This window comes from Mustela nivalis, assembly GCF_964662115.1.
Source record: "Mustela nivalis genome assembly, chromosome: 4".
Taxonomy (NCBI): Eukaryota; Metazoa; Chordata; class Mammalia; order Carnivora; family Mustelidae; genus Mustela; species Mustela nivalis.
In genome coordinates, this window is record NC_139023.1 from 2,946,186 (window position 1) to 2,954,634 (window position 8,449).

General features: G+C 36.9%; 1 pseudogene across 1 annotated transcript; it reads left to right on the forward strand.

Moving 5' to 3' along the window:
* Positions 1-582: 582 nt before the first annotated feature.
* On the forward strand, positions 583-925 carry LOC309863908 (large ribosomal subunit protein eL33 pseudogene; annotated as a pseudogene). The gene has a single exon. The product of its transcript is annotated as a large ribosomal subunit protein eL33 pseudogene (transcript).
* The last annotated feature ends 7,524 nt before the right edge of the window (positions 926-8,449 follow it).

The following is an 8,449-nucleotide window of genomic DNA, read 5'->3' on the forward strand; positions in this document are numbered from 1 at the left end:
GTACGACACCAAAAGCTCAGGCAACAAAAGCAAAAGTAGACAAGGGACTATGGCAAGCTGCGCATCTAAGGAAACAGTAGAATTAAAGGTAATATATGGAATGAGAGAAATATTTGAAAACTCTGTATCAGATAAGGGGTTAATAGCCAAAGTAATTAAGGGACTCCTACTACTCAGTAGCAAAACAAAGCAAGAAAACTCCATGGATTTGAACAGACATTTCTTCAAAGAAGACATTCCAATGACCAAGAAGTATCTGAAAAAGTGCTTAAATCACCAGTCATCAAGGAATGCCACAACATGATACCACCTAGTGAGTGTACCTATTATCAAAAAACTCCACAAAATATGTATTAGTGAGGATGAGGAGAAACTGGGAAACTTTTACACTGTTGGCTGGGATGTAAAATGATATAGCTGATATGAAAGTAAATATGGAGGTTCTCAGGAAGTTGGAAATAGAACTACTGTGTGATCCATTAATCCTGTTTCTGAGTATAAATCCCTAACAATGGTTTCTTCTCTGTCTGCTGTCTTGGAGCCTATGGAGGCCTGCTCGGAACAGGGCTCCTAAAACGACAAATGTCTAGAAGGCTGTGGTCCAAGGCCACTTTTGCTGGCTATGAATGGGGTCTCCAGAACCAGAGGGAAGCGTACAGACCTTCTTAAAGTTGAAGTTATTTATGCTCAAGATGAAACTGAATTCTATCTAGGCAAGAGATGTGCTTATGTGTACAAAGCCGAGAACAACACAGTAACTCCTGGTAGCAAACTGAACAAAACCAGCGTAATCTGGGGAAAGATAACTCATGCTTATAAAAACAGTGGCATGATTTGTGCCAAATTCCAAAGCAACCTTCCTACAAAAGCCATTGGCCACAGAATCCATGTAATGCTATACCCCTCAGTGACTAAAACTTACTGAACAGTAAATAAATAAATGTGTAGATTTGGGGGAAAAAACCCTGAAATCAAGATCTTGAAGATATATCTGCATTCTGTGTTCATTGCAGTATTATTCACTTGGCCAAGATATAGAAACAGCCTAAGTGTCAGTTGACAGCAACTGGATCGGAAATGAGGTATCTTATTCAGCCTCAAAAAAGAAAAAAAAAAAAAAAAAAAAACAACCCTGGCTAAAATCAAGAGGACAAGAAACAAAAAGTGTTGGCTATGATATGGAAAGAAAAGAAACCCTTGTGCACTGTTGGTGGGAATGTAAATTTGTGCAGCTGCTGTGGGAAACAGTATGGAGGTACCTCAAAATATTAAAAAAGGAAATATAATATGATCCAATAATTCTGCTATTGGGGATTTAGCCAGGGAAGATAAACGTGCTAACTCAAAAAGATAAGTAAACCGCTATGTTTATCACAGCATTATTTACAATAGCCAGGACAGGGAAGCAACCCAAGTATCCATCAGAAGATGAATGGGTAAGGAAAATGTGGTATATATACACAGTGAAGTATTACACAGACATTCAAAATGAGGTTATACCATTTGATACAACATGGATGGACCTAAAATGGGTATTGGGCTAAGTGAAATGAGTCGGACTGAGAAAGACAAATACCATATGATTCCACTTATAAATGGAATCTAAAAACATGAATAAACCGACAAAAATCAGGATCAGAACTATAAATACAGAGAACAAACTGATGGTTGCCAGAGGAGAGACGGGTAGAGGAATCGGGGAACATGGGTGAAGGCGAGTGGGAGGCACAGGCGTCCAGTTATGGAATGAACAAGTCACAGGAATCAGAAGCAGAGTGTAAAGAATACAGTGACATCGTAAGAGTGATGTGGTGGGACACATGGTGGCTATACTCGTGGTGAACATAGCACAACGTGTAAACTTGTCAAATGACTAAGTTGTGCACCTGAAACTACCTTAGCATTATATGTCAACTGTATTCAAATTAAAAAAAAAGAAGACGGAAACCCTACCGCCAGTGACGACGTTGATTGACCAGCAAGACAGGAAGCCCCCCACAGAGGATAAGCAGCTGCACAATTCCACTGATAGGAGCTATCTAGAGTAGTCAAAGTCAGAAAAACAGAAAGTAGGGGTGGCTAAGGGCTGAGGGGCAAGGGAAATGGGGAACTGTTGTTAAATGGGTATGAAACTCAGCTATTCAAGATGAACATGTTCCGGACATCTGTACAACATGGTACCTGCAGTTAACAATTCATTTTTTAAGATGGTAGATTTCATGTTCTTTTCACACAAAAAAACAGACAAAAAAATTAAGGGACAGGAGGAAACTTTTGTAGGTGATGGTTATGTTTATTACCTTGATTATAGTGATGGTTTCATAAGTCTGCGTGTCTCTAAACTCATGAAATTATATACATTATGTCCAGCTTCTTATATATTAATTATGTCTCCATAGAGTTCTTTACGATTTTTTTTTCACAAATTTTATAAAACCTATCGCCATAGAAATATACTTCTAAAGTTCTCCTGAACTTGGAAGGGGTGTGTGCAAGGGAGGGCCTTGAAACAGAGCGTTTGTCGTCTTCATGACAAGTCATCTCGGCGTTATTAGACTCAGAAAAGGAGCATTTGTTCTTTCAGTGTATTCGGTATAACTTGTCATAGGACTGTGCAACTCCATATCCTTGTCCTGTTGCAGCAGGACGGAGTCTCTGTTCACTCAGGTGCGCGTAATCCTGACTGGCGGTATTTCTCTCACATGAAAAATGTGGCTGTGACGGGGACTGTCCACCAGAGAACGTGCTGTCTCAGTGGGGACGATTTCCCGTCTGTTCTTCCTTGCTCTGGTCTGTACCGCGGAGGCTCTGTTCCTTATCAACTGAGAAACGCATACCTTCACCTGTAACACCTCACTTTCCATTATGTATGGATGAGGAAACCAGGTATTGGTGAGTAATGTGACTAAAGCAAGAATAATTTGTCTAATAGTGAAATTAGGGTCTAATCACAGGCAACTTGACTCTCTACCTTGTTCTCTTAACCATAATGCTCTGCACTAAACATTGATTCTCTTATAATAAAAAATTTTGAAAAAATTTATGTAAACGTCAGGATTTTTAAGAAACTGGGACAGAATGCATATACTGAACGTTAGTTTCAAGTGTTAGCCTTTCTGTTCCACCAGTAGCAATGATCAGCAACGCATTTTCTGGAGTTGAATGCTTTACTTATGATGAGTAATCACTGAAAAGAATTCTCAGGCCTTCTCAGAACATTCCTGTGTAGGTTCTTCCCAAATCTTACAGAGCACACTTCCAAAATTGTTTTGTTTATTCTAGTTCCTTTGCATAACTCCATATGTTCTACTAGAATTAAAGATTGTCAATTTAAACAGAGAAGCCTACTGAGATAGTGATTGGGATTCAGTTGAATATTGAGATCAGTTTGAGGAAAAACGGACATTTGAACAATAGTTGAACCTGTGAATCTGCTATATCTATCTAATTACTTAGGTCTTTTAAAATTTTTCTCAGCAGTGCTTTATAGTTTCCTATATATAGGCTTTGTATACTTTTTGTCAGATTTATCCTAAAGTATTTCCCATTTCTGGAACCTATTGCAATGGTACTGTTTTCCTAATTTCAATTTCCAAATGTGTATTGTTAGAATATAAAAATAAAATTGATATATATGTAGATTGGCCTTTTGTCTTGTGACACTGTTTGGCTCACTTATTGGAGCTAATAGTTCTTTTGTAGATTCCTTCAAATTTTTCACATAGAGTGTGTGTCTTCTGTAAAAAACAATTTTTAAAAATTTCTTCCTTTCTAACATGAATGACTCGTATTTATTTTTTTTAAGATTTTTTTAAAAAAATTATTTATTTGACAGAGAGAGATCACAAGCAGGCAGAGAGAAGTAGGGGAAGTGGACTCCCTGCTGAGCAGAGAGCCCGATGCGGGGCTCGATCCCGGGACCCTGGGATCATGACCTGAGCTGAAGGCAGAGGCTTTAACCCACTGAACCACCTAGGCACCCCCATATGTACTGTTATTGCCTTATTTTACTGGCTAGGATCTCTACATTCATGTTGAATAAAAGTGCTGAGTGATTTCCTTATCTTACAGGTAAAGTACCTAGTCATTCACCATTAAGAATTAAATTGGTAATCGAGAAATATCTTTAAGGTTGAGGAAATCCCTTTTTATCTATAATTTATAGGGTTTTATCATAAATAGGTGTTGAATTTAGTCGATTTTTTTTTTGCATCTATTGAAATGATCATTATTCTGTTTTAGCATGTTTTTCTCATTTGTTCTGTTTCAGGCTCATTAAGTTTGTTAGATTTGCAGATTTCATATTTTAATCAAGTTTGGAAATTTTTTATCCACTATTTTTTCAAATATTGTTTTGTCTTACCTCTTTTTCTCTTTGGGGGCTCTAATCACTCATGTATTTGATTGGATTACAAATGCTCTATGTACTTTCTTTTCAGTATTTTTTTCCTTCTGTTTTTCATTTTGGAAAGTTAATATTGTTATGTCTTTAAATCCACTGATATTTTCCTCTCCAGTGTCTAATCCACTGTTGACACCATTCCTTTTTTTTTTTTTCTTTCCTGGCATAATATTTTTACATCTCTAGCAGTACAATTTTTTAATATATACCCACTATTTCTCTCTTCATCATGGTCATCGTTTTCTTTATTTAAATATGTGGAGCTTACTCATATTAACTATTTTAATATTCCTATCTACTAGTCCTATTATTTATGCCATTTCTGTATGTGTTTCTATAGTTTGACTTTTATCCTGGTTATATATCATATTTCTTGTTTATGTGCATAACTTTTAATTTTTTTGTTCATGCCTTGTAGTTTTTGATGAGATACCAGACACGTATATATGTCATTGGTTGATGGAATTTTTTTCATTTCAAGCTTTTATTGAATTCTAGTTAGTTAACATATACTGTAATATTGGTTTCAGGAGTAGAATTTAGTAATTCACCACTTATGTGTAACACCCAGTGTTCATCACAACTGCCCTCCTTAACGCCCATCATACATTCAGCCATTCCCCATCCACCTCCTCCTATCCATCAACCGTCAGTTTGTTCTCTATAGTTAAGAGTCTTTTATGGTTTGGTTCCCTCTCCATTTTTTCCCTTCCTCTATGTTCATCAATCTCACTTCTTAAATTCCACATATGATTGAAATCGTATGCATTTGTCTTTCTCCGACCAACTTACTTCACTTAGCATAATAGTCTAGCTCCATCCACATCATTGCAAATAGTAAGATTTCATTCTTTTTGATGGCTGAGTGATATCCCATTGTGTATATATCCCATTGTGTATATATGACTTAACCCAGTCATCAGTAAGTGGACATTGGGCTCTTTCCATAGTTTGGCTATGATTGATAAAGCTGCTATCAACAGTGGGGTGCATTTGTCCTTTCGAATCAGTATTTTTGTATTCTTTGGGCAAATACCTAGTAGTGCTGGATCATCTGTTTTTAACTTTTTGGGGAGCTTCTGTACTGTTCTCCCAAGTGGCTACACCAGGTTCCGTTTTCTCCATGTCCTCGCCAATATCTGTTGTTTCCTATGTTGTTACTTTCAGTCATTCTGACAGATGTGAGGTGGTATTGCATTGTTGTTTTGATTTGTATTTCGTTGATGAGTGATGTTGAGCATTTTTTTTTTCATGTGTCTACTATCTATCTGAATGTCTTCTTTGGAAAAATGGCTATTCATGTCTTCTGTCCATTCCTTAACTGGATTATTTGTTTTTTGGATATTGAGTGTGATAAGTTCTCTATAGATTTTGGATATTAACCCTTTATCAGATATGTCATTTGCCAATATCTTCTCCTGTTCCATAGGTTGTCTTTTAGTTTTGTTGGTTCTTTCCTTCACTGTGCAGAAGCTCTTCATCTTGATGAAATCTCAGTAGTTGTAGTTCATTTTTGCTTTTGTTTCCATTGTCACAATTGATGTGTTTAGTAAGAACTTGCTATGGTTGAGGTCAAAGAGGTTTCTGCCTGTGTTCTCCTCTAGGATTTTGATGGTTTCCTATCTCACATTTAGGTCTTTCATCCATTTTGAACTTATTTTTGTGTGTGGTGTAAGAAAGTGGTCCAGTTTCATTCTTCTGCACGTAGCTGTCCAGTTTTCCCAATGCCATTTGTTGAAGAGACTACCTTTTTTCCATTGGATATTCTTTCCTGCTTTGTTGAAGATTAGTTTACCATAAAGTTGTGGGTTGATGGATTTTGATTTATTCTTTTAAGTCATGTTAGATTTTGTGTAGGTGCACAGGTAATAGTTGTATCCTTTCAAGGTTAATCTTTGTAAGTATAGAGAACCTGTTAGTATGGGACTAATTTAGCTCTACTACTGAGGTGATGTCTTACTGAGAATTCCACCTGATGACCATGTATTATGAAATCTTCCATTCTCATGGGTGAGAGACAAATTATTTCCAGTCTTGTGTGATTGCCAGAATTGTTTTGCCTCTTTCTCTTTGGTATTTTTTTCATCCTGACTTTGCATAGTTTTCTCTTACACATTTGCCAGTCAGTATTCAGTTGAAGATTCAGTGAGATCCATGTAGATCTATGGGGCTTTCTATATAGAGCTTCTTAACTTCATTACTTTGCCCAGCAAATTATTGTTGCTTTGATCTCTGTCTCCTCAACTAGGCGATAGCAATGAACTTTGGGTTCTTCCTTCCTATTTCATGGACTGGAAACTGTCTGTAAGCAGTGTGCTGGTGAAAATGTAGGGCTCAATTTAACTGCTTCACATCCCTCAAGGATCACAGCCCTGTGCTGCTTGTTATCGTGTCCAAAAATTGTTTTTTCTATTTGTCCATGTTTTCAGTTGCTTACGGCAGGAAAGTAAATCTTCTCTTTATATTTCATCTGGTCAGAATTTGAAGTCAACAATGATATTTTTAGTGTCTGCATAGTATTCCATTTTAAAGATCTACTATAATTTCACAAGGTATCTGCTGGATATTTACATTTTTCCAATCATAAAAATTTTTATGTACAAATATTAAGAAAATATGTATACATATGTCTACATTTCTTTAAAAATTTTTAGATAAAATTTATGGGTCAAGGAATATAAAAATCCAAGACTTTATTGGTAAACTGAATGGATATTACTTTTTCTTCTTAAAAGAAGTGTTGGAATTCCTTAGGAACTCAATAAATAGGAGTCTTCTTTACTACCTAATTTTGAACAAACGTACTAGTGCAAAGGGTTGTAGGTGTAGGCCGAAATAGCATCTGTTTCCAAGAGAGGGTAAGTTATATCACGTGAAGATGAAGTAAGTCAACATACTGTCCCCAAGGTGACTAGAGTTGCCCACGAACAAATAATGCTGGGGCATAGGCTTCAGTGTAAGGACAGAATTTGTCTCCGGTCATATTACCTTATTTGAACAAGTTTTCCTTTATTGAGTACCAAACCATGTAATGGTAACTGGGACTTTAATAAAAGGGAAATGAGTTTGAATTGAAAAAAAAAAAAAAAAGCGATGGGTGGCGTGTACCCAGTGGGAAGGTACTAGCAACAGGTTTCTAGGAGGAAGCAGGAAAGAAACGAGCTGACAACACTTGAGTTTATTCTTCCCACATCTACCAGTCAGATAAGTCATTTCACTCCCTGGGACAGATGGAGTGAGGTTTCATAAAAGACAACAGCAGTTACACTAATTAAGGTCTTTCAATATGGAAGGAAATATCAGGGAGGAGTAAGAAATGTTTCCTTGCTAATAACATGTAGTAGTTATTGATAACTTAACTAAATGACAAATGTCAAGTATTATTTCATTAAATTCTTCCCTTAAATCTATGGAGTAGGTATTATTTTACAGGAGATCCTGAAGATCTATACTGGGGAAGACAGAATTACTCAGTGGAGTTCACAGTATTTCTCAGTGTGGTTTGCTGGCCATCCGCAGCAGAAGGACCTAGATAGCTTGCATTTATTTATTTATTTCATCATTTTACTTATTTGTTTGTCAGAGAGAGAGAGAGAGAGAGAGAGAGCGAGCCCAAGCAGGGGAAATGGCAGACAGAAGGAAAAGAGGCGTCCCACTGAGCAGGGAGCCTGATGCGGGGACTCAATCCCAGGACCCTGAGATCATGAGCCGAACTGAAGGCAGACATTCAACCCACTGAGCCACACAGGTGCCCCCCCCAGGTAGCTTTTAAAGCTGTGGTAGGTAAGACAATTTCCAAAATTTGTGAAAAATACACCTTACATGAGATTTTCATGTAACTGAATTTAATTTATGCCTAGAGCCACTATTCTCAATAGATGACAGAAATCTTAATTTGTTGACATTTAGTTAAAACCAGGAATTCATGGATTATTGTGTCATTGTGGGTTTAAATTTATTCACATTCAGGATTGTGTTCCATCTGTTTTCCAGAGGCCGTATCTAGGCTCCAAAGTTGTGTTTTTTTTTTTTTTTTTATTGATTCCA